The 24106-nt window shown below is 40.0% G+C and overlaps 2 long non-coding RNA genes across 2 annotated transcripts in view; one reads left to right on the forward strand and one right to left on the reverse strand.

The window, feature by feature from the left end:
• Positions 1-22775, reverse strand: LOC140509881 (uncharacterized). The gene is made up of 3 exons (XR_011968972.1): positions 22669-22775; positions 18799-18857; positions 1-80 (listed from the first exon to the last, which is right to left on the reverse strand). It is a non-coding gene; the product is annotated as an uncharacterized lncRNA (long non-coding RNA).
• LOC140509880 (uncharacterized) overlaps positions 9255-24106 on the forward strand; it is a 20093-nt gene continuing 5241 nt past the window's right edge. Inside the window, exons 1-2 of the long non-coding RNA XR_011968971.1 lie at positions 9255-10429; positions 15236-15349. This is a non-coding gene — a long non-coding RNA (uncharacterized lncRNA). The remainder of the gene's footprint in view (positions 10430-15235; positions 15350-24106) is intronic.

The raw sequence follows: 24106 nt of genomic DNA on the forward strand, positions 1-24106 counted from the left end.
TTTCTCCTTTTCCTCTTCTTTCTTTTTCTTCTCTTCTTTCCTACTCAGACTTTCTTTCAACTTGCTCCGCAGCCACTGCTCTGAAAAGGGAGAAGTGTAAGGGGAGAGATAAGATATAACAAAAGATGATTTTGCTGTTTATAGCCAAGGAGGGGGGCAGTTTTTGATAGAAAACTCTTTTTAATATGGCACTGGAAAAAAATTCCAAGCAAATGTTTTCAAGAGATATTTTGTTGGAGGGAGCTGGTTGGGTGTTAAGAAACTGCAGTCCATAATCCCCTGTATCCACTGATTTATTTCTTGACAAAATGTCTGTTTTTCACATCTAGACATATGTTAATTCTTTGCCAAAGTCATGGTGTAAGCTGCATATGGTTTATTTCAATTAGTGTAATTGTTTTGTGTATTTAATAGCTAATTATTTTTTATTAGCCTTTAAAGAACAACAATTCTCACAATGACTACCTCTTATCCATATGGTTACAAAAGAAAGATGACTCAATTTCCCCTCTGCAGGCAGTATGAGTTCTAATAGCTGGATGTGGCAAAAAGGAGGAGTGGCAAATGTGGCAGTGCTCAAGATGGCTGGTTTGGTCTTGGTAAAAATCATAATGGTAATAAGAAATGAGCAACAAAGAAAATGAAAGGAATAATTAAAGAAGGCAAAGGTAGCAGAATTATGACAATCAATGTTGGCCCCAGTAAAGTTGGGAAAATTCGCCTTCTCCATTGCAGAAGTGGGGGCCTATGGATATGGAATACTGCATATACTGTTAGACATGTTTGATATGTTGGCTGGTTTTGAAGCAATGTTTTTTCCCTCCTTTTTGGTTTTCAGTCTTTGTTTCAAGAGATGGCTTGGTGGGTAGGGGGGCTGGGGAGGCATCTATTCTGAAATGATTTCCATATAATAACAACAGGCATCAATAAAAATTTAAAATTACATAAAAAGAGTAAATAAAGAGGAGGGGTAGGCAGTGAAATAAAACAAGAGTAAAGGGTTTATGTGGGACTTGATGTACCTATCATAAAGGGACGCCTTTTGAGTAATAGTAATAAAAATAAATTTCATTGAGCCAAATGGCTTAGATCTTTAAGGCTGAAACCCAGTTGAGAATGATGCTTGATTTCTTAATCAAGCTACAAGGCAAGATGCAAACTAGTTCTTTGAGTGATCCCAGGAAGCAGCGTGGCAGAACTGACAGAGACCTCAAAGGCAGGAAGACTTGGGGTTATGCGTTGCCTGATTGTACTCATTTTGTGACCAAAGGCAGATTGCTTAACCTTTCAGGGTCTCAGACAACTTGTTAATGTTATCGGTTATGAAAGTGCTGTTCAATGAAATTCCAGGTCTGGATCTCACACACACACACACACACACACACACACACACACACACACACACACAAGACACATATCAGCACAAGTTGTGTTCTGAATTTGGAGGTGGAGGACCTTGGATCAAAGCTTATCTGAGTTCCTTAACTATTTGTCTGACCTTGGGCAAGTCATCTCTCTGGGTTTCAGTTTTCTCATCTGTAAAATAAGTAGGTTGAACCATATAATCTTGAAGGTTCTTTCCAGCTCTAAATATATGACCCTTTTCTACTTCAGAGACATTTGTCTATAAAATCCAAAATTGATCTTTTAGCAAGTACCATAAAGTTGTCACTTTAGGATTTTTGGTTTGCGGTTTTAGGATGAGGAGACTGATACTTACCCTGTCTGTTTTGGTAATGGTTAGCATTTATATAGTGGTCTTAAGGTTTGTAAAGCATTTTACAGATATTAATTCATTTTATCCTCACAACAACCTTGGGAGGTAGGTGCTATAATAATAACTTAAAATATAGTACTAATAATTATTCAGGGTCAGAGACAACAACAATTTTTATAGTAATAATAACAGTAATTTCTAACACTGGGTGGAAGATTAGTGTTTTGGATGGTAGCAATGGGTGGTTATATGCTAGAAGTTCCATATGTATTCAGCCCTCCATCCTGATTTTCTCTGTGGTGTTAAGGATATACCTTCAACAGTCAGGGTCCTGGTGTGGGTGGCTGTGAATCACTCTTCCCTCTATACCTCACTGCTGTGCCCTTGGTTTTTATCTAGGGGGACTGTATTAATCTTTCTATATCACTCGTATGTCTCTTTTCCCCTCCCCTGCCCCCACCGGCCATATCACTTCCTTTCTAGACTCACTGTGTTATTTAAAGCAAAGTTACAAGGGAACAATAGTTTAATTAGATTAGATTAAAAAATGTGACACAATTAAAGGCAACTGGTATTTGTGTCGCAAAGCATGGCATCTTGCTAACTCCCAGTTCCAACCGTAAATGAATGAGTAAATAAATAGCAAAAACAAAAACCCCAAACAAACAAACCCTTCTCTGGTTGGAGTCTGGTTTCCTCCTCTTCAGACTCCCAGCTGTAGCTTAGTAGGGCAAGTGAGCCAGGCTGGAAATCCAATGTTTTTATTAGACATCTATCTTCCCCACCCCTGTGGTATCAAGGGGAAGGGTCAGAGTTTTCTCTGCAGTTGGTAAGCATTAGACTGGGAAGTGGTTATTGCTGCTGGTGCAGACACCCACAGATCAGCATCTTTGCCTCCATGCTGAGCATGGCAGGAGGAAAGCACTATTTTGCCCACTCTCATTCAAACCAGTTCTTTGGCACATCCCGTAGACTCAGCAGGCACAGGTCTCACCTAATGCTGGTGTGGAGGAGAAACTTCTTTTCCCCCAAGTCTCCTATATGCTTGAGTAAGGGGAAACTGCAAGAGATAATTCTGGCTTCTGTAATTTTCTCTCCTTTCCAGGTATTCTACATCATACTGGTGTGTCTTAAACTTGTTACTTTTCTGTTCAGCAACACTTTTATCTGTTTGCTTTCTGGTGTACTGCTTTTTAGACAGGCTGTATAGACTTTGGTTGCTCCTTTTAACTTTTTTCTTTGTTTCCTAGTTCTAATGTTAAGGGAATTTGAAAATCTTCCCTGCCCCTTCATAGACCCATGTGACCTGCTTTGAGCTTTAGCCCAGCCCACAGCTTGAGTCACATGAAGACCATGGTAGCAGGAACTTGCCAAATGGGTGGAGCAGGAAGGGTGCAGTAGGAAGAGAGAGTGAGGCAGAGCTGAGAGAGAGCAGGCAGAGCAGAGCAGAGCAGCTAGCCTGAGTGAGAGAGGGAGAGGTTTTGCCTAAGGGAGCTTGTTTGTGGGGAGGCCTGATGGAGGGAAGACTTGAGGATGGTGGTCCTCTGTCTACTGAAAATGTGTACAAACTTCCTTGTTACCATAGTAGAACTGGCTTTCTGGTATCTGAATAATTATTTTGGTTTCATCTTTGAGGAAGAGTTTATATTTTGTGAATTTACCCTAGAAATACTCATACATGTCCACAATGGTGGCTATGGACATCACATTAGCTCTACACTAGTGGAGTGATGGGATGTATTCATATGTGGGCAAGACATGAAAAGAAACTCCTCTGGTCTTCATTCTTCACTCTCAACCTTAAACTCTGATGTATCTATCTGCTCCAGCCTTAACTCCCTATTTACCTCTAAAGTTTTCTAACGATAACAAAAGCAGCTCTCAGGGGAAGTAGGAACAATTAGGCCTGCTTCTATGTCCACAGTGTACTTGAAGCTTAGGGGATGTCTAGATAGTGATTAGACACAGCTGCTTCTCACGGGGACTGGTTCATCTCTGGGGACACTTGCTAGAATCTCCATAGGGTGGGATTGAGAGTCACTCATGTTAATGATTAAGACTCACTTGGCATAAGGAGAAACCCTTATTATGGAAAAGGCCATGTGAGGGTCAGAAATTCCTCTGGTGCATTGAATCCAGTAGGAGGTAAGACAGAATCAGAAAACTGGGGCCATGGAGATGTTCAATTAGGGAATTTTGTGTGGAGATCACCTGAGACACAATAACAACTATAAAGATTGTTGATACACTCTTCCTTCTTGGTGACCTTTTATAAAGGCCATGTTTCCTTTATTTCCTCATCTTGCTCTGATACTTTCAGTCACAGACCCAATGGTCCTGTGTCCTTGCTCAGCTAGGACAGTATTGCCATTGAGAAAGACCCCATATTCCTGCTTCAGTGACTCAAAAGGCAAGGTGAAGGTGGAAGCTTGCTTGTAAAGAGCTGATCAAAGAGTATGTGGTAAGAGAGTGGAGGCACTGTGTGAAAGAGGTATTGAGTAAAGAGTGAGTGGAGGCATTGAGTATAGATAACTTTCCCAAGAAACCTAGTAGTAAAGAGAAGGAAATGAATGGAACAATAACTGGGAGGTCAAGGGGAGGATTTTTTTTTTTAAAGTATTGAGATGACCTGAGTATGTATGTAGTTAGGAAGGAACCAGTGCCATGGGAGAGACTAAAGGGGCATGAGTGTGAGGGGCTTACTGGTGGGACATGAAGAGGTGGGAGGGAATGGGGTAAATGCGCATAGTTAGAAGGATTAGACTTAGTGAGTAGGAATATCTCTTCTGTGACTAGAGAGAAGAATGAGACAGAGAGAGAGAGAGAGAGAGAGAGAGAAAGAGAGAGGGGGAGAGAGAGGGGGGGAGAGAGAGAGAGAGAGAGAGAGAGAGAGAGAGAGAGAGAGAGAGGGAGAGGGAGAGGGAGAGGGGGAGGGGGAGGGGGAGGGGGAGGGGGAGGGGAAGGGGGAGAGGGAGGGGAAGGGGGAGAGGGAGGGGAAGGGGGAGAGGGAGAGGGAGAGGGAGAGGGAGAGGGAGAGGGAGAGGGAGAGAGGGAGAGAGAGAGGGAGAGAGGGAGAGGGAGAGGGAGAGGGAGAGAGAGAGGATACGCATTAGGAAATGGAGGACAGGATCTGAGAGAGTTCATGTTGGATGACCTCAATATTTTCAGAGAATGAGGACAGGTCATCTGCTATAAGTGTGGAACCTTGAGGATAGGAATGGTATTGAGAAAAGAAAAGGTTTGGAATAGTTCCAGGAGTGAAAGATCATTTACAGTAGTGACTCTTAACCTAGAGCTTGTGGACAAATTTTGGTGGGTGGAGGACAGTATCTGTGAACTTGAATGGGAGAAAAATTAAATCTTTATTTTCACTAACCTTTAACTGAAACTTAATATTTTCCTTCAAATGTTTAAAAGCACTATTTTGAGAAGAGGTCCATAGGTTTCACCAGACTTTCAAAGGGATTCATGACATCCAAAAGGTTAGGGACTCCTGATCTAGATCAACCTTCTCATTTTATAGGGGAAGGACCTGGTACCTAGAGAAGTTAAGGTTTATCTTTGATTCCACAGCTTAGATTTGAACTGAGACCTTCTAACTTCACATTCACCTTTTCCAATATCTCATATTGTCTCTGCTTATCCACAAACTGAGTTCTATTACCTTTTATAGCTACATCCTCATTGCCTTCCATGGATTGTCCCACCAAGAAGTCTACCTGCCCACCCCATTCTTAGGCGTCATATCCCAGCTATCATCTCAGAATAGGGTCAGTCACTCAATAAGCATTTATTAAGGGCTTAGCAAATCACTGTGCTAAGCACTGAGGATGTAAAGAAAGTAAAAAAGAATGGGATGCCCCATCAGGGATAGGAGCCTGGAGGAACTGGTGAAAAGGGATAAAGGCATGACCTGAGATTGTTGCGGTAGGAATGGCAAAGTGGGCAAAATTGAGCTCTGTCAGTAAACCTATCTACTCACAGCACACCCATGACTTTCTATCTCCTGAAGATTCCAGAACTTTAAAGTCTGGAATTTGCCCCCACTCTATTGCCTTTCTATCTAACGGTCTATCAATACTGTTATGACTCTTCCTTGTCTATATCCAATAGACATAGTGGTAACATTGAAGTGGGTTCTCTTTTCATGGTTTTCCTCTCTTTTTAAGGTGAGACTTGAAGTGAAGGGGAGGAAAGTACTTATAAAGGGGAAATTTTGAGGCAATAATGAAATGCTTTTACCACTAAGCTAGGAACCCTGGGATTTACAATCACAGCTTCTTGGAACTGAAGAATTTACTTAGAAAAACACTAGTACATTAAACCTAGAATCCTGACTCTAGCAATTATAAATGACATTACTTTGGTTCTCAATTCCAGATTGGAATGGATGCAGTCCCTATAATTGGGGTACATGTTTGAGAGTGGCCTGAGGGTGTGATTTCCCTTCTTCTTCCATGATTTCTCTGAACTAATCCCAGTGGTTTGGTTATATTTGCTTTTCCACAAGTGTCATGTGATGAAGTTTGGGACCTGAAGATGGTAATGTTCAATAATAACTATTAAGCATGTGGTTAAATTAGATTGTTCTTGCTCCCTTTAGAGTGAGTCCCTTTTATTTATTTTCATTTGTCTAAGTCTACAAGAAAGACTTGAGGCACAGATGGATCACATAAGCTGAACAATAACCGGGGAATGAATAAAGGGTAAAATTTCCTGGAAGCTTTAGTGATGGGTAAACTGACAAAAAAAGAGTCAGTCTGGATAAGTATTTAATAAATCAGTTGAGACTGATTTAGAGACTTGGATTTCTTTATTTCTTTCCATCCTTGTCCCCCAAACCCATCCACCCATCAAGTGCTCTGGGGTTTCCAAAGCCTGAAATTAATAGTATGAGACCTTAAGTATTTGTAGAATTTTTTGCCCATGGCAAAGGGCTCCAGAAAGACTTTCCTTCAGTACACTTGGATGTTCTGTTGTCCCCTGAAATGTAATATGTACAATGAAGAAGTCATTATTTTTCTCTCTCCCAACCTGACTCATGACTATCAGTGTAACTATCATTTTTCCAGGCCCCCCTGGCCTTCAGCACCACCTCTGATTCCTTTTTTCCTTCCTTTTTTATATATAGTCACATTTTTCTTGTGCAACATCTCTTGAAGTCACCATTTCATGCCACACTGTCATCCAGGTGATTCACAACAAAAAAGTGAAAACTTGAGTTGTGTTAAGAGAGGTATAGACAATTATTAATCTTAGGCCCAATGAACCAATGATGAAATATATTTACCAGTTCTGAGTAGAGAGGTGAGTAGGGACTATGGATGCAGAATAGTGTATGTACTCTTAGACATGGTTGTTTGGTTAATTAATTTTTCTTAACTTATTTTCTTTGTCACAAGGAAGGGTAACAGGGAAATGTTTGTGGCATAAGAACAATTTTTTTTTAAGGAGAGGCATCATATCTATGTTAGGGAGGTGCTGGTTCTACTGTACTCTGCCTTGGCCAGATAGCATCTTGAATATTGTGTTCAGTCATGGGTATCACATTATAGGAAGGAAAATAGTAAGTTGGAGAGCATCTAGAGGAGGTCAAGGGTCTCAAGATCATCCTATATGAGAACTGGTTGAAGGAATTGGGGATGAGGGAAGAGAAAGGAAGACTTAGGGTACAACATGATAGTTTTCTTTAAGCATTTGGGCTGTAATATGAAAGAAGGATTAAATTTATGTGACCTGGCCTAAGAGGGTAGAACTAGGAACCATGGGGAGAAGTTTGAGAGTCATTTTTAAGCTTGAGGAAAGGCTTCATAACAATTATGGCTATCTGAAAGTAGAATGGTGTTGCCTAAGTAGGTAGTGGCTTCCTCATCCCCAGAGACCTTGAGGGAGCAGCTACATGGTCACTAGTTAGAGATGTTTTAGGAGGGATTCTTTTTTTTTTTTTTTTTGGCATTTTAAATCACTTTTTCTCCCCCTTTTAAAAAAAAATTAATTAACTTCTTTAACTTTTAACATTCATTTTCACAAAATTTTGGGTTCCAAATTTTTTTCCCATCTGTCCCCTCCCCGCACCCAAAAACACCGAGCATTCTAATTGCCCCTGTCACCAATCTGCCCTCTCTTCTATCATCCCTTCTTTCCCTTGTCCCCCTCTTCTCTTTTGTCCCATAGGGCCAGATAACTTTCTATACCCCATTGCCTGTATTTCTTATTTCCTAGTAGCAAGAACAGTACTTGACCGTTGTTCCTAAAACTTTGAGTTCCAACTTCTCCTCATCCCTCCCTCCACACCCATTTCCCCTGGGAAGGCAAGCAATTCAATATAGGCCATATCTGTGTAGTTTTGCAAATGACTTCCATAATAGTCATGTTGTGTTAAGACCAACCACATTTCCCTCCATCCTATCCTGCCCCCCATTTCTTCTATTCTCTCTTTTGATCTTGTCCCTCCTCAAGAGTGTTGACTTCAAATTGCTCCCTCCTCCCACTGCCCTCCCTTCCATCATCCCCTCACCCTGCTTATCCCCTTCTCCCCCACTTTCCTGTATTGTAAGATAGGTTTTCATACCAAAATGAGTGTCCTTCAGTCTAATGTGATGAGAGTAAACTTCATGTTTTTCTCTTACCTCCCTTCTTTTTCCCTCCACTAAAAAGTCTTTTGCTTGCCTCTTTTATGAGAGATAATTTACCCCATTCCATTTCTCCCTTTCTCCTCCCAATATATTTCCTCTCACCACTTAATTTCATTTTTTAAAGATATGATCCCATCCTATTCAATTCACTCTGTGCTCTCTGTCTCTCTGTGTGTGTGCATGTGTATGTATGTATGTGTGTGTATGTGTGTGTGTGTGTATGTGTGTGTGTAATCTCACCAACTACCCAGATACTGAAAAGTTTCAACAGTTACAAATATTGTCTTTCCATGTAGGAATGTAAACAGTTCAACTCTAGTAAGTCCCTTATGATTTCTCTTTGCTGTTTACCTTTTTCATGCTTCTTTTCATTCTTGTGTTTGAAAGCCAAATTTTCTTTTCAGCTCTGGTCTTTTCATCAAGAATGCTGGAAAGTCCTCTATTTCATTGAAAGACCAATTTTTCCCCTGAAGTATTATACTCAATTTTGCTGGGTAAGTGATTCTTGGTTTTAGTCCTAGTTCCTTTGACTTCTGGAATATCCTATTCCATGCCCTTCAATCCCTTAATATAGAAGTTGCTAGATCTTGTGTTATCCTGATTGTATTTCCACAATACTTGAATTGTTTCTTTCTAGCTGCTTGCAATATTTTCTCCTTGACCAGGGAACTCTGGAATTTGGCCACAATGTTCCTAGGAGTTTCTCTTTTTGGATCTCTTTCAGCAGGTGATTGGTGGATTCCTTGAATACTTATTTTGCCCTCTGATTCTACAATATCAGGGCAGTTTTCCTTGATAATTTCATGAAAGATGTTGTCTAGGCTCTTTTTTTGATCATGGCTTTCAGGTGGTCCCATAATTTTTAAATTGTCTCTCCTGGATCTATTTTCCAGGTCAGTTGTTTTTCCAATGAGATATTTCACATTATCTTCCATTTTTTCATTCTTTTGATTTTGTTTTGTGATTTCTTGCTTTCTCATAAAGTCATTAGCCTCCATCTGTTCCATTCTAATTTTGAAAGAACTATTTTCTTCAGTGAGCTTTTGAACCTCCTTTTCCATTCGGCTAATTCTGCTTTTGAAAGCATTCTTCTTCTCATTGGCTTTTTGAACTTCTTTTGTCAATTGAGTTAGCCTATTTTTCAAGGTGTTATTTTCTTCAGCATTTTTTTGGGTCTCCTTTAGCAAGCTGTTGGCCTGCTTTTCATGCTTTTCTTGCATCTCTCTCATTTCTCTTCCCAGTTTTTCCTCCACCTCTCTAACTTGATTTTCAAAATCCTTTTTGAGCTCTTCCATGGCCTGAGCCCATTGAATATTTATTTTGGATGTTTGGGATACAGAAGCCTTGACTTTGGTGTCTTTCCCTGTTGGTAAGCATTGTTCTTCCTCATCTGAAAGGATGGGAGGAGATATCTGTTCCCCAAGAAAGTAACCTTCTATGGTCTTATTCTCCCCCCCCCCCCTTTTCTGGGCATTTTCCCAGCCAGTGACTTGACTTCTGAGTTTCCTCTTCACACCCACCTCACCTCCAGATCTGCCCAGCCAGAGCTTGGGGTCTGAGATTCAAATGCTGCTTCCCAGCCTCAGGGCTTTGGGCGGAGGCAGGGCTGCTATTCAGTGTGAGATTAAGTTCAGGTGCTCAGGTGAGGGCAGGGCCACCACAAGGGACTCAGTTCCCTCAGGGGGTTTATGAGGAGACCTTCAACAATTGATCGAGGATCCTGCCTGCTTTGGGAGCCCTTGTCTGCTGCTGCCTCTGCTGCTGCCTCCCGAGGGGGCCTGGGTTATGGATACCCTCTGCTCCCCTCTCGGCAAGATGAAAAGACCCTCTCACTGACCTTTGGCGCCTGTGGGTGGAGGGACCTGTGCGGCCACTGGAGATTGTGCCCCTGAAGCCTGCTTGGATCTGCTCCTCTCAGTGCTGCATGGCCAAGGCAGGGCTGGGCTCCACTCTGGGTCTGGTGTGTGATGGATTTTTCATGTCCGTTTTTCAGGTCTCTCTGGAACAGAAATCTCCTCCACTCTGTTGTTCTGTGGCTTCTGCTGCTCCAGAATTTGTTGGGAGTTCTTCTTTACAGGTATTTTATGGGCTGTGCGTTTGGAGCTAGCATATGTGTATCTTTCTACTCCACCATCTAGGAGGGATTCTTAACCAAGAACAGGTTAGACTAGATGCAAGGGTCTGCTAGAGCTATTTTAAACTGACTTAAAGAAGCTTGGAAATCAGTAAGCTCTACAAATCATGACTTGATTTATTGTTTTATTGATTTCTAGATTTGAGAAAGCAATGGAGAAAATGTTAATGCAGATTAAACTTAAAAATGTGTAACTTAAATTTTTCTTGCGAGATGGTTGTGAATTTATCATCATGTTAATGCCTATATACCCTCTGGTCTTTTCTTTAGGTTAAAAGAAGAGTGGGATATATTATTCCAGTTATTCATGGGGATTTAAAATGTTAAAAATAGTTGGATTATAATTTTTAAGGAAGGATAGCAACAGTCTGACCCATGGCTTAGAGCTCCAAACTCTGAGTTTAATGGTTTGTGTTCTTGGATTGGGAAATTGGGCACTGAATAGATATCTCTTTTTGGCATATGCTCTAGAGTCTCTTCCAGGAATACCAGAATTTGGTATGTATCTAGATCTTTACAACAAAAGGAAAAATGAGTGAGTGTCCTTAGCTCCCATCTAAGCATTCAGGACAATAAAACATCAGACATAGGATAGACTCCCTGACCAAAATATACGAAGGACTCATAATGGATTCCACAAATAGTTTACACAGTTCCACTTCTCTTCCTAATGGGCTCCTCACTTTCTACAGGAAATGACCCTTTTATGTGCACCTTCAGCTGACATCTCATAGTACCATTGAAGGGCATAATTAGATTTACTTCTCCATCTTGTAACTTGGTCCAGTGTTGCTTTTTGACTTGAGCTCTCAGTCTAGAAACTCTCCTGCTTGGCACTGGGATTCAGCATTATTCAGAGATTCTTCTTCTGAGTCCAGGAGGTTTGGCCCAGGAATATCTTCATTCATATAGGAACTCCATCTTTTTTCCTTTATTCTCCCCCCCCCCCTTTTCTGGGCATTTTCCCAGCCAGTGGACCCCCTTCCTATTTTACCACTGTCTGTCTGCTTACAGTGACTTCTGGGGCCAATATGGTTTCTCTTCTCTTTTAGTCCAATGATTCACTGTAGGGACCTTGCAGATATACTGACTTCCCCTTTAGGGGATGGAATCTGAGCTTCTATGTATATGCCCTATGTTCTGTGTATCTATCTCAGCTCTTGTGTTCTTTATCCATGTTTCTCTGACTTATCTTTTAAAAGCCAAGACCCTGAATATCAAGATAAGGTCAAAACAGGTACATGACTTAAACATAAAGGATGATACCATAAGCAAATTAGGAGAGCAAGGAATAGTTTGTCTGTTAGATCTATGGAAAAGTGCCAGGCCTAGAGGCCTGTGTGGGCTACCCGAGTCTTCTTACCTCACCTCTGAGGTCTTCGGTTGGCCAAAACTGGATGCTCATATGAGAGAAAGGACGTTCCAGAGTCGAACAAGGGTTGAGCTTTATTTCAGGGTCTAGGTTACAAGTGCAGGGGGATCTTCCTTAGGAGGAAGAGGGGGAGATTTCCTAAGGAGGCTAAGATCTTAAGGGATTGGAAGTAGAAGTACAAGCGGGGAGAGAGGGGGAGGGGAGAGAGGAAAGAAGAGAAGCGGAGCCTACTGTCCTCTTGGCTCCTCACGTGCTAAGAGAGCTTTCAGGCTTCCTCAATCCTACTTAACCTTCAGCCACACAGTTTGCATCTAAATACCATTCTGTTAGATAACAATAGTGTGCCCAGATCCGGGACGACCTCGAGGGCAGGGAGACTCCACCCATCACATATCTCCCGGGGAGAGGCGGAAATACCCGAGCTAGCCGAGCTAGCTCAGTCTGACCTTCTCGAATCCCCGCTGTTCATGGAGGGCCTCGTAAGACTCTAAGATTTAGAAGTCCCACTTTTACCCGCCCGAGACCGTCCACACGGATTTGAACTTCCAATCCCAACAGAAAAGAGAAGAGTTTATGACAAAACAATAGATAGAGAGAATTATGAAATGCAAAATGGATAATTTTGAGTTCATTAAATTAAAAAGTTTTTGCACAAACAAAACCAATGCAAACAAAATTAGAAGGAAAGCAGAAAACTTGGAAACAATCTTTATGGCAAGTGTTTCTGATAAAGACCTCATTTCTCAAACATATAGAGAATGGAGTCAAATTTATAAGAATACAAGTCATTCCCCAGTTGATAAATGGTCAAAGGACATGAACAGGAAATTTTCAAATGAAGAAATTAAAGCTATCTATAGTCATATGAAAAATCCTCTAAATTACTGTTGATGAGAGATGAGAATTAAAACAGCTCTGAGTTGCCATCTCATACCTATTAAACAGGTTAATATGACAGAAAAGGAAAATGATAAATGTTCGAGAAGATGTGGGAAAATTGGGATACTAATACATTGTTGATGGCGTTGTGAACCGATTGAACCACTCTGAACTATGCCCAAGGGGCAATCAAACTGTGCTTACTCTTTTATCCAGAAATGCCACTACTGGGTCTGTATCACAAAGAGATCTGAAAAAATGCCCCACATGTACAAAAATATGTAGAGCATCTCTTTTTGTGGTGATAAAAAAATTGAAATCAAGGGAATGTTCATCAGTTGGGGAATGGCTGAACAAGTTGTGGGATATGAATGTAATGGAATACTCTTGTGCTATAAGAAATGATGAGCAGGCAGATTTCAGAAAAAACCTAGACTTATATGAACTGATATTGAGTGAAATGAACAGAGCCAGAAGAACACTGCACACAGTAATAGCAACATTGTGTGATCAGCTGTGGTAGACTTAGCTCTTCTCAGCAATACAGTGACAAGACAATTCCAAAAGACCATGATGGAAAATACTATCAACACCCAAAGAAAGAACTATCAAGTCTGAATGTAAATCATAGCATACAATTTCACTTTTTTTTGTTTCTTTTTTCTTTCGTGACTTCCCCCTTTTATTCTGTTTCTTCTTTCACAACATAACTAATGTGGAAATATGTTTAACATGATTGCACATGTATAACCTATATAAGATTGCTCACCATCTTGGGGAGAGGGGAGGGGAGAAAGGGAGAGAGAAAAATTTGCAACTCAAAATCTTATAAAAATGAATGTTGAAAACTCCCTTTACATATAATTAAAAAAATACTATCAAAAGAAAAATAACAACAAAATAGAAGCCAAGACAAAGGATATAGTGCTGGTTTTAACTTCATATGATTGAGATTCATAGGTTTAGAGTTGGAAGGGATTTTAGAGGCTAGTCTAATCCTCTTATTTTATATATATGAGGAACTGAAGCATAGAGAAGCTGGGACTTGCTTAAGGTCACACAAGTAACAGAAGTGAGAAAAACCAAGGTGCTGTGACTTAAACAGTGTGATTCTTCACCAACCATGAGGTGTTCATCGAGTGATGTGTACCCATGAGCTTCTTCATCAAAACAGGGATAATTCAGTCACACCCAGGACAAAGGCAAATTAACATCTGACAAATCTAAATTTGTTAAAGGGATTTTATTACTTCATTAAAGTGACACAATGTAGTGATGTCATTTTGGTCCTCTTCTAGAATGAAGGACAACAACAAGTCAAAGAACCAACCAAGGCAACATGAGGGATTTAGGCTTTCTGGGCACAGAATCTAGAATAATAATAGTTGGCATTTATGTAGGACTTTAGAGTTACAAAGCCCTTTATGTACATCATCCCATTTAGTAACATATGAGGCAGAAAAAGCTTAAGGTAAGATACTCATATTTTGATACCAGGCTTTTCCCCCTCAATATTTATGTCTAAAAATTCCACAAGAGGAAGGTTTTGATGTAACAATATCTGCTGCATCAATTCATTATAACTCTCTTGCTCTAAGGACAAATTGGGCAATCCTTAAACACAAGAGAAGGATATATATTTTTGACTCTAGGGGACACTGCCATTTTCTTGAGAGAAGGTCAAACCTTAACTACAGATGGATGCAAATGAGAATGGACAGTGGGCTCCCCTTCACTGATGATTTTCAAGCAACCAGATGCAACAGGTGAAAATTGTAAAGAGGTATATTTATGCTTGAAGATGCCAGGAAAAATCATCACCTTTCATTAGACCTCAAACAGTTATAGCTACCCCAAAACAGAATAAAAACTTCAGGAAGCAATGGTGTTTCCTGCTGTCTAGAGTTATACCAACAAAGACTGCTTTGATTCCTTAGTTCCTTCCTGGATTATTAAATTATTAGTTAGTTACCTTACTCCTGGAGTGCTGCCCCCAACCTATCAGTTTTACACAGCAATGCCAGATCTGTTCTCTTAAGGCAGTATTGTCAAGTTCAAGAAAAAGGGGCCAGTAATTTGTAAAAAGGATCCCTATGGGGCATATATTGACTTAATTTTAAAAGATGTTATTTATGTTTTATGTATTTTTATTTATTTTGTTAAATATTTTTCCAATTAGATTTTAATCTGGATTGAACTGCCTTCAGGAGTGTTGTAGGCTGTCCTGCCCTGTGACACCTGTCTTAAGACACCATTGTCAATATGTCATTTCCTTTTTCCAGAACTTATAACTGTCTTTTATTATCTATCTATCTATCTATCTATCTATCTATCTATCTATCTATCTATCTAACCTCAAGCTCTTCAGTTTTCTGAATATGTGTCTGGATAATCAGAGAAAGTCAGAGCAGATCCTACAGTTTAGCAAGAGATTGATTAGTTAAAGTCCCAGAACCTGTTCCTGATAATGAACAAGAAATCTTGCCTTACAAAATCAGAGGGAGCTGTCCGGTTGCTGAAATTGTGCTGGCTGAGAGGAAGGGAAGAGGCAACGTCACTGTGGATGAACAGAACTCAAATTCATCCCATTTGAACTACTCAAGATATAAAAGGTCAGCAAAAAACCTCAAGTTCTTCTATTCTTAGTCTTGAGATACTGCCTCTTGTTTAGTACTGCTCAGAGATACTGTGTCCCCCAAGTACCATTCTGTTGGTAGCAGCAGAGAACAGCCCAGATGCAACTCATTTGGGTAAGTGAAGAGGTAGCATCTGCTTTGTACAGCCAGATGTAGCACTTGGGACCCTTACATGTAGAAAAACTGTTCTAGCTTGAAGGTACACTGTGGGTCTGTGTCTATTTAAAAAAACCACCATAGCTCATGAGCCACGACTGATGTATCTACTTATCTATATTGTTTACTTACTAATAAGCCATAGGACACAGTTCAGAGTAAATGTAGTTAATGAAATTAAGAAGTATAGTAATTAAATATCAATTCTTAATTTTTCCTGTGTCATGTACCCTGTTGGTAGTCTGGTAAATCTTATGGATCCCTTCTCAGAATAATGTTTTCAAATGAATAAAACAAAATATAAAGGATTACAAAAAGGCCAATTATGTTTAAAGTTATAAAAATACACAAAAACATTCATGGACCCCAGGTTAATAACCACTGCATTAGAACATTTCCCCCATAAGTCAGGATACACTCCTACAAATATATGGTATCAATGGAATAATAAACAGTCCTAGGAAACATATACGGAAGGGTATACAGGTAGGAAATATGTGGCCAGTGACCATGCATAGAGTGCACAGTGGAAAGGGACACATGTAAGAAACATGTGTGAGCAGGACTCATTTATAGAAGGGCAACTCATACTGAAGGTACAGGGTGCTATGAAGTCACTGATATATTTTGGTGGCATCATTGTGGTGTTTCTCCTGATCCTGCTACTGACTGACTGACCTTGTTTTGTATATAGCCTGACAGTTATATATAGGAGTTAGAGAGCTGGGCCTGGAGTCAGGAAGGCTTGAATTCAAATCTGCCTGAGACTTTTACTAGCCATGTGATCCTGGGCAAGTCACATAACCACTGCCTACCTCAGTTTCCTCAACTGTAAAATGGGGGAAATAACAACACCTATCTCTCTTGGTTGTGAGGATCAAATGAGATATTTGTAAAGTGCTTATCATAGCACATGGCACATAGTAGGTGCTGTTAGCTATTATCATTGCTCTGTTACTCCTAACCTCTCAGGTGGTTCTCTGGATTGCTGGATTGAGTTCTCTTGTGGTTGTGAAGATTCTCTCTTCTCCCATCTTCAGGTTTTACTTTGAGTTCTCAAAATGAGGAGTTACCTTTATCTCATACACAAAGGAATGGACTCCACCATCTCTTTCTTCAGCATAGGGAATAGAGATTTAAACTTTAGATTTTCTGGTGAGGATTTTCACCCACACAAAGGAAAAATATTTAGTTGATTTTTCTCCATAGGAAGATCTAGTAGGTCTTGGAGAGGAAGGAGTTCCTATCTAGAAGGCTAGTCTTCATTTCCATGTGAATAAGATCTTTTTCTGCAGATGATTAATCTGCCTTTGAGGCTCAGCCTTCTGCTCATCTGGGGAAAGGTCTTCCTCCCCACCCTGTCCTGCTATGTTAGATAGTGGATCTCAAGAGCATTCCAAGGGACCCTAGAGATAGCATTCTAGAAAAGATATTTGTAAAAGAGATCATTATCTAGGGGCTAGGATTCAATGACTTAACCTATATTTGGACCACTATGTGAATCTGAAACATCTTGGGGAAGGAATAGGTGTCAGCAAAAAGGTGGGCACTATGACTCTAACATGTTCAGACCCAGCAACCATCTTTGGCATGTTGGTCTTGATTGAGACCTGTTACAGTCCATTCAAGGTAATATCAGGATACTTCAAGCATCAAGGAGTGCCTAATTACTGGCGCTCCCTGAGCATTCATGCCTCTTTGGCAGAACATAGGAAACTAAATGCCACTAGTGGCAGAGAGCTATGCTAGAGAAATTGAATCCCCCAACTTGAGAGTGGATTCAGAGATTTTTACTTTGGTTACTCTCCAGTGATTGGAGAATGGAAGAATTATTTAAGGAAGAAACTCAAGTGTAAGGACTGATGGTTCTCTTTGCATGCATGGTCTATGGGGTATACCCAAGGAGTTCTCACAGAGTCTCTTTCAGGTAATGGTGAGAGGCTCTTTCTTTCACTCATGCTGATCACACAAGGTACTAGGTACCCAGAGTAAGCTCAGTCCTCTTCTCTGAACTTTTTCCGTTTCCTCCAATTTCCTCATTTCAACTCATGTTTGACATGTTTAGGAACTCATTTTAATTCTTAATTCCTATCACATTTCCCTGGTCCCTCGAATGTAAAAGGTACTAAGTGAAATTGTTGTGAGAAAGCTGCTTTCTTTTTTAAAAATAATTTTTAAAACCCAAAACTTAGCTTTTCTTTCCTCCTCCCCCTCCCAAAAGAGCAGAATATACAAATATACAACATATACAAAGCAGAATATAGAGGGAAAATTGTGTATGACATGAATCTCCATTTGCTTTTAAAGAAAAGTATATATTAAATCCCACATATTATGCCCAAAACTGTCTTTCTTGTCTGAGCCACCTTTTAAACCTTTCTCTTTATTTTTTTGTGTATCCTTTAAGATATTTCAATTTTTTATTGTTACTATTTCCATCTATTAAACTATTTTCCCCATTAAAAATCTGAAAGAAAAAATGTTTGTAACAAATAAGCATAGTGACACAAAATGAGTCCAGATGGCCATGTTTAAAAAATGTATGTTTCCTTTTGTAGCTTCAATCCATATGCCTTTGACAGCATGTAACATGCTTCATCATGGGTTTGGATACATGGTTTTGGCCACTTCATTGATCAGGGTTCTTATTAACTCTCTGCTGCTGTCCCCTACTTCCAAGGCTCCTACCTTGGGGCTTTCTGAGCACCCTTGGGTCTTTGGGATGGGTGTTTGGCTGTTGCTGCCCAGGGACACAGAACCCTGTAGTCTCCATTGTCTCTGTCATGCTGGGAGGCTGTCAGCTGGTGATAGCTTTGCTGGTCCCTTTGCTATGGCCAGTGGGCTTCTGGTTGACATTTTGTATAGTTCTAGGGTGGAAGAAGTCACTGTAATTTCTCACTGGACTTTTTGATTATTACTATTCAGTTTGGTGTGAATTTTATGTTTTTGCTGGCATAGTTGTGTGGGAGCTGACCTGTCTGCTTCTGTTCAGGCAGCCAGCTTGGCCAGAAGTCTAAGAGAAACCTGCCTCTTCTACCACATACTTCATGCTCCTATGTTCTATGTAAATCCTAAGGACTGGGCTGGTTGGAAAAGACTGAAAAGGATGGTAACTTTTTAGCTCATTTTCTCTTAGCTATAAATCACATTCTAGTCTCCCTCTGTTCTCACTGCACAGTTGATATTCATGAGTTGTTTATAAAAAGTATTATAGAAATGTTTTATTCTTAACTTTTTTAACATTCAGCAATCATTTATAAAGTACTTACCATGTTCGAAACACTGTGCCAGGTCCTGGATTAAAAGACCTTATTTCTCTGTTCTCTCTCTGTTTTGGGAAAAAAAGGGGGGGAAAAAGAAAGGAAAGAAGGAGAGAAATGTAGCTTTCAATTATTGCACTTTCAACAGGATTCACTTGTGATAAGAATTTTATATTCAGGAATAGCAGGCTTCTCTGATGACACAAATATTTCTTGTTTGACAGTTCATTGCTTGTGTTACTTTGATAACACACTCAGCTTTAAGTAATTGTCTCATTCTCACTTTTTCTGAAAGAAAATGTGCAGATCTGACTCCATGGTATCATGACACCAGTTTAGATTGTCAGGAAGAATTATGTTGATATGGTTCATTTAGTATTAAAAAGACTTTCCCCTGCAAACTTTCCCTACCTTGGAGTGTTTGTACTTCATAGATAAAACGAGTGATCCTCTAATCTGAAAAATGGAACCCTAAGTTCACTGTTTTTTTTTAAGTGGCTCTCACTATCTCATCCAGCCTAGAAGTGCAGTGGCCACTTATTGGTCTGAGCCCATAGCTGATTGCCATGGAGGTTCTGTTCTGTTCCATTTCTGAACTGGACCTGTTTGTCATTTCTTAGGCAGATTTATACCCCTTATCCCCTTGGGGGCTCACTAGATCAGTGCCAGATTTAGTGTGGAGATCCAATGAGCTTTATCCCTACTGCAGCTCAGAATCCCCAAACTCAAGTGATTCACCAGCCTCAGTCTCCCCTGCTATAGGAAGGGGCTATCATTGTTTACTACTACATTTGACCTCCTAAGTTCATTCTGAGAAAGCAGTGTGAAAGCAGTGGGAAGTCATAGACCCCAGAGTCAGAAGCTTAAACTCAGTGACTCAGTTTTGCAAACCTGCAAAACTCACTTTAATCTCCCTGAGCCTCAGTTCTCTCATCTGTAAAAATGAAGATAATGATAATCATCATAGCTCATATTTGCAATTTTAAAGGTGTTTTACTTGTAGCACCTGCCCTCCCTGGCCGTCCTAAACTCTAAACTATTATGCCAACGTAAGGCTGCATTATTAGGAGACGTAGCTAATTCAAATTCTAAGAATTATTTTATCTAACTCTTTTGTAACTTAAGAAAGTAGGACTCAGCTTTCTGAACCCAACAAGTACAACCCAAGTGATTTAAAAGTAAATCATGATGAATTAAATTATATAGCTGTTCAACTCTCATATATACTCTAGGAGGGAAAAAAAGCAAGCTAGAGGATCAAAGTGTGTCTGAACAACTCTATTTAGTGAAGGTTGCAAAGCATTGCAGAAAAAAAGAGCCTCTTGAGAAAGGAGTCGGTGCTCAAGGGGACTGGTGTACACTTCAATCAGCAGCTGATGGAAAAGAATAAGCCTTTGAAATGAATAATTTTATGGCTTTCAGCCACACACATACTTTCTGAATATCAAATTATTTTAAATAAGCACCTCAAAGGGCTCCACCTGCTAAATGAGGAAAAGCTTCATCCAGGTCCCTAACAAGAAAAGAAATAAAAGAGTGTGGAGGGTGAGGTTGCTGAAGGAATCTATCTGAAAGGAATGCGGAAAGTGCCAGACACATACCAGCTTATCTTATGGCCTGGAGGGAGAGAGAGATAGAGGACTGAAGACATTCTCTGCCTGTGGGAGAGACATTTCAAAGGAAAACTGAAACAATAACATGTTTCTGAGTGGAGGGAAGGGTCCTCCAACTCTTAATCCTGACCATGCTAAAGAGGTGGGGTCATCATCAGCACTGGTGTGGGAGAGGAGAGGTCTAGAGAGAGTTACGATGTAAAAGCAAAGTCAAGCTGATTACTAACACTTAATCTTGGGGTTCTCTCTACAGGGATCCTGTTACAAGGGTGCAGCCTGCTATCCAGAGTTTTCAATTTTCAATTTACCCATATTAAATTATTCCAGGCACAGTTAACCTTTTCTTCTTTCCCCCCCCCAAATTTATTAATTTATTTGTTTTCAGTTTTCAACAATTGTAATTTTAATGAGAGTTAAAGATTTTCCCCACCTGTCAATGGGCCTGCCCATAAGGGGGAAGCTTGATTAGGGGAGGACCACACCTTTTGTTAATTTCTGAGGAGGCACAGGTTCTCAAGGGTTGGGATGCCCTCTGGCTCTGAAAAGTGTGTGTGTGTCATATATATATATATATATATATATATATATATATATATATATATATATATATATATATATATATATATATATATATATATATATTCTGAGGTAAGGTTTTACTTTGGGGCTTAGTTTTTGGAAGAAGGTTTGTATGCCAGATGAGACTCTGGGAAGTCACTAAGGAGCCCCCCAGCTTGAAAACCCAGATGTCGGTGTTTCCCTCTCTGGTAACTATATATGTATGTAATGGTCAGACAGTTGGATATGTCTGTTGATCTATGATGTGTGTATTGTTTATGGTTAGACAGTTGGAAGCCCTGTCTGTTAATCTTTATTTCTCTGTTTGTATTTTCTCTGAAGTTCAGGATGCTGTTTCCCCTGAACTAAGTGAATGATATATGTGCTTGATTAAAGTAGATTGTTGACCCCCTCAAAAGTTGCTTTCCTTTTAGAAAAGCAGATCTGAGAACCTGTACAGCAGGCCCTCTTGTGTATTTCGGGGTATTTGCTGTTACAACAATTACTTCCATAAATTTCAAATTTTCTCCCCTTCCCTCCCCAAGATGAAATGCAATCTTATATGGGTTCTACACATACATTCCTATTAAACACATTTTCACATTAGTCATGTTGTATAGAAGAATTAAAATGAATGGGAGAAACCACAAAAAACAAAACAAAACATAACAAAGGAGAAAATGGTCCCAGTTAACCTTTTAATAATACTCAGCAGAGTGCTGATGAATGTTAATCAATCAGCTCTCCAAAAAAAGTGTACCCTGCAACACTTTTAAGTTCATTCTGCAGTATTAGCATTTTTGCCATTACTTTCTTAAGTCTAAATAGTTAACAACAACAAATAACAAAATGTTGAGCTCTAATTTGCAATGTCTGCTGATTTCTGAGGTTTAAATGTTCACTGAAAATTGTACAGTTGGCCACAGTTGTCCCCAGCACACCCTTGCTGGAACTGACATTTATATAGTCCTTTGTGTACATTATGTCATGTGGATCTTATAGAAAAAGGCATCATGATCCCCATGTAACAGACGAGGAGACTAAGACTCAGAAGTTAAATGATCTTCCCAAGGTCACCCATCTGGGAAACACCAGAGGCAGGATTCAAACTCAGTTCTCTCCCAACTCCAAGTCTAGTTTTTTCCCCCATTATATTGTGCTGACCCCTTCCTTTCCTTGGCTCTTCTCTCAGCAATCTCTGTTAAGATTTACTTCAAAGATATATTACTTTATTTTGGGAGTGACCTCCTGCCGATTTAGCTATCTGTAGGGGGAGGAGGTCTGGATTGTTTGGGAGCAGGACCTTCTGTTCTCTCAGAGAATGTGAGCTCCTTCAAGACAGGGACAATTTATTTGTATTTTTTCCCTCTTTCTATTCCCAGGGACTTGCATAGTACCTCATGCATTGCAAGCCTTTAATAAATGTTTGTTGGGTTGAATTAAATTGGCTTCCCTTTCAAACATTCCAGAAAGAGCTATGGAGTAGGGGCAGCATAGGTTATTAACTAAAGGCACTGAATCAAAAGCTTTCCCAATAATCAACTCTAAACATTTATAGTGAGCTCTTCCTAACATTCAGGGCATCAAGCCAGGCATTGGCTAAAGTCTCATGTTCAAGAATCCACTTAATTTACTGCATTTGATTTGATGGGGCTTTTGTTTTGTTATTATCTAAAGATCAATATGGGCTGCATGAATGTATCCATACCTGGAGTCACCCTTTCCTGTTATATCCAATAAAGGTCCAGCAATGCATTTTCCTGGTCAGGTCAGGGAGAAGAGCCTTCCTTCATATCTCCTTCAGAGCCGCTGATTAAACCAGGCTGATACCTGTGTAAAAGTGGAACAATGATCAAAGTAGACAGTGCCTGCTTGTGGCAGGGGTAGTAAGTGGGTGTTAGCAGTAACCTAATCTTCCCCCTTTCCCACACCCCTGATTCTTGGGACATCCCAAAGGATCAGTTTCTCTCTGGCATATTGCTCCCACCCTAGAGTGAAATCTCCAAACTAGAACTTAGGTGCAGATTGTGACTAGGTTGACACAAGTGAGGGTAATAGGGTCCATAAGTTCCATATGGGAATTCAGTGTATTGAGAGCATATTGGGTATGAAATAGTTTTTTTCCTACAGAAAATACATTAACATGCAAATGAATGATAAAAGCCCATGGACATTTACAGAAACAGAAAATTCTCAAACAACCTATTAGATTCTTCTTAGAAGATAGACACATTTTGGAGGGTGGGTGAAGAAGCAATATTCCCTTCACAGCATACCTGCCTTATCTAAGAGGCTCATGTTAATAGCAGGTCAAGGTTTAGATCTTCTGCCTACACTTGGTATGGTTCTGGCTGTCTAGCTACAGGAGACATATTGGCAATCTGCTTCCTTTTCCCAGAAACACATTTTTAGGAAAATCTCTCTCTAGGAAGAAAGTGACCATAGGAACTCTTGATTTCTTTGAAACTGTCATTTTGAAATTTTTAATTTCTTTGAAATTTTTAAACCTGATGGTGATGAGGGAATATGTTCACATAGGCTGCAGGTTAAACGAAAGAAGATTGAGCCAAGCAACACCAAAGAAAGGCCAGCTTTAGAGATCCTAAGGGCAGCACCTTAGCTGTCTTTCATTTTCTGCATCACGAATACAAGGTGGTCAAGGATCTATGTATGACTCAATGAGCTGAATTGGCCATCAAGTTAAGGATACCCAGAGAATGCATGGTGATACATTTGTGTCTTCCAGTTGAGTGCTTGCAGAACCAAATGAACAAGATCAATATTCTATCAGATAGTTATTGGGTACAAAGCATCCTATAATTTTGTTGTGTAAGATCTGGAAGTGGTCCTAACTTCAGCACTCTCTTGGTTCAGGTTTGAGGTTGGGAATGAGATAAGGCACTCACCTGTAAACCATTGAGCAGTTAGCAAAAGGAGGTTTACTTTTCCTTAGGAAAAAAAGGATGGCACAAAGATAGAGTGGTATATAATATCTTTGGCCTTTGGAGATGAATCTGACCATCAGGTCAGACTATGGAGACTTCATTAGGTCTTCAGAAATTCACCAAATCTGAGAGTCAGGACCTGGAGACAGTTTTGTCTTCTTTTAGGGAAAGCTAATCTAGAGGATAAGGGAAGGAGGAAGA

Source organism: Notamacropus eugenii, chromosome 6 (genome assembly GCF_028372415.1).
Source record: "Notamacropus eugenii isolate mMacEug1 chromosome 6, mMacEug1.pri_v2, whole genome shotgun sequence".
Taxonomy (NCBI): Eukaryota; Metazoa; Chordata; class Mammalia; order Diprotodontia; family Macropodidae; genus Notamacropus; species Notamacropus eugenii.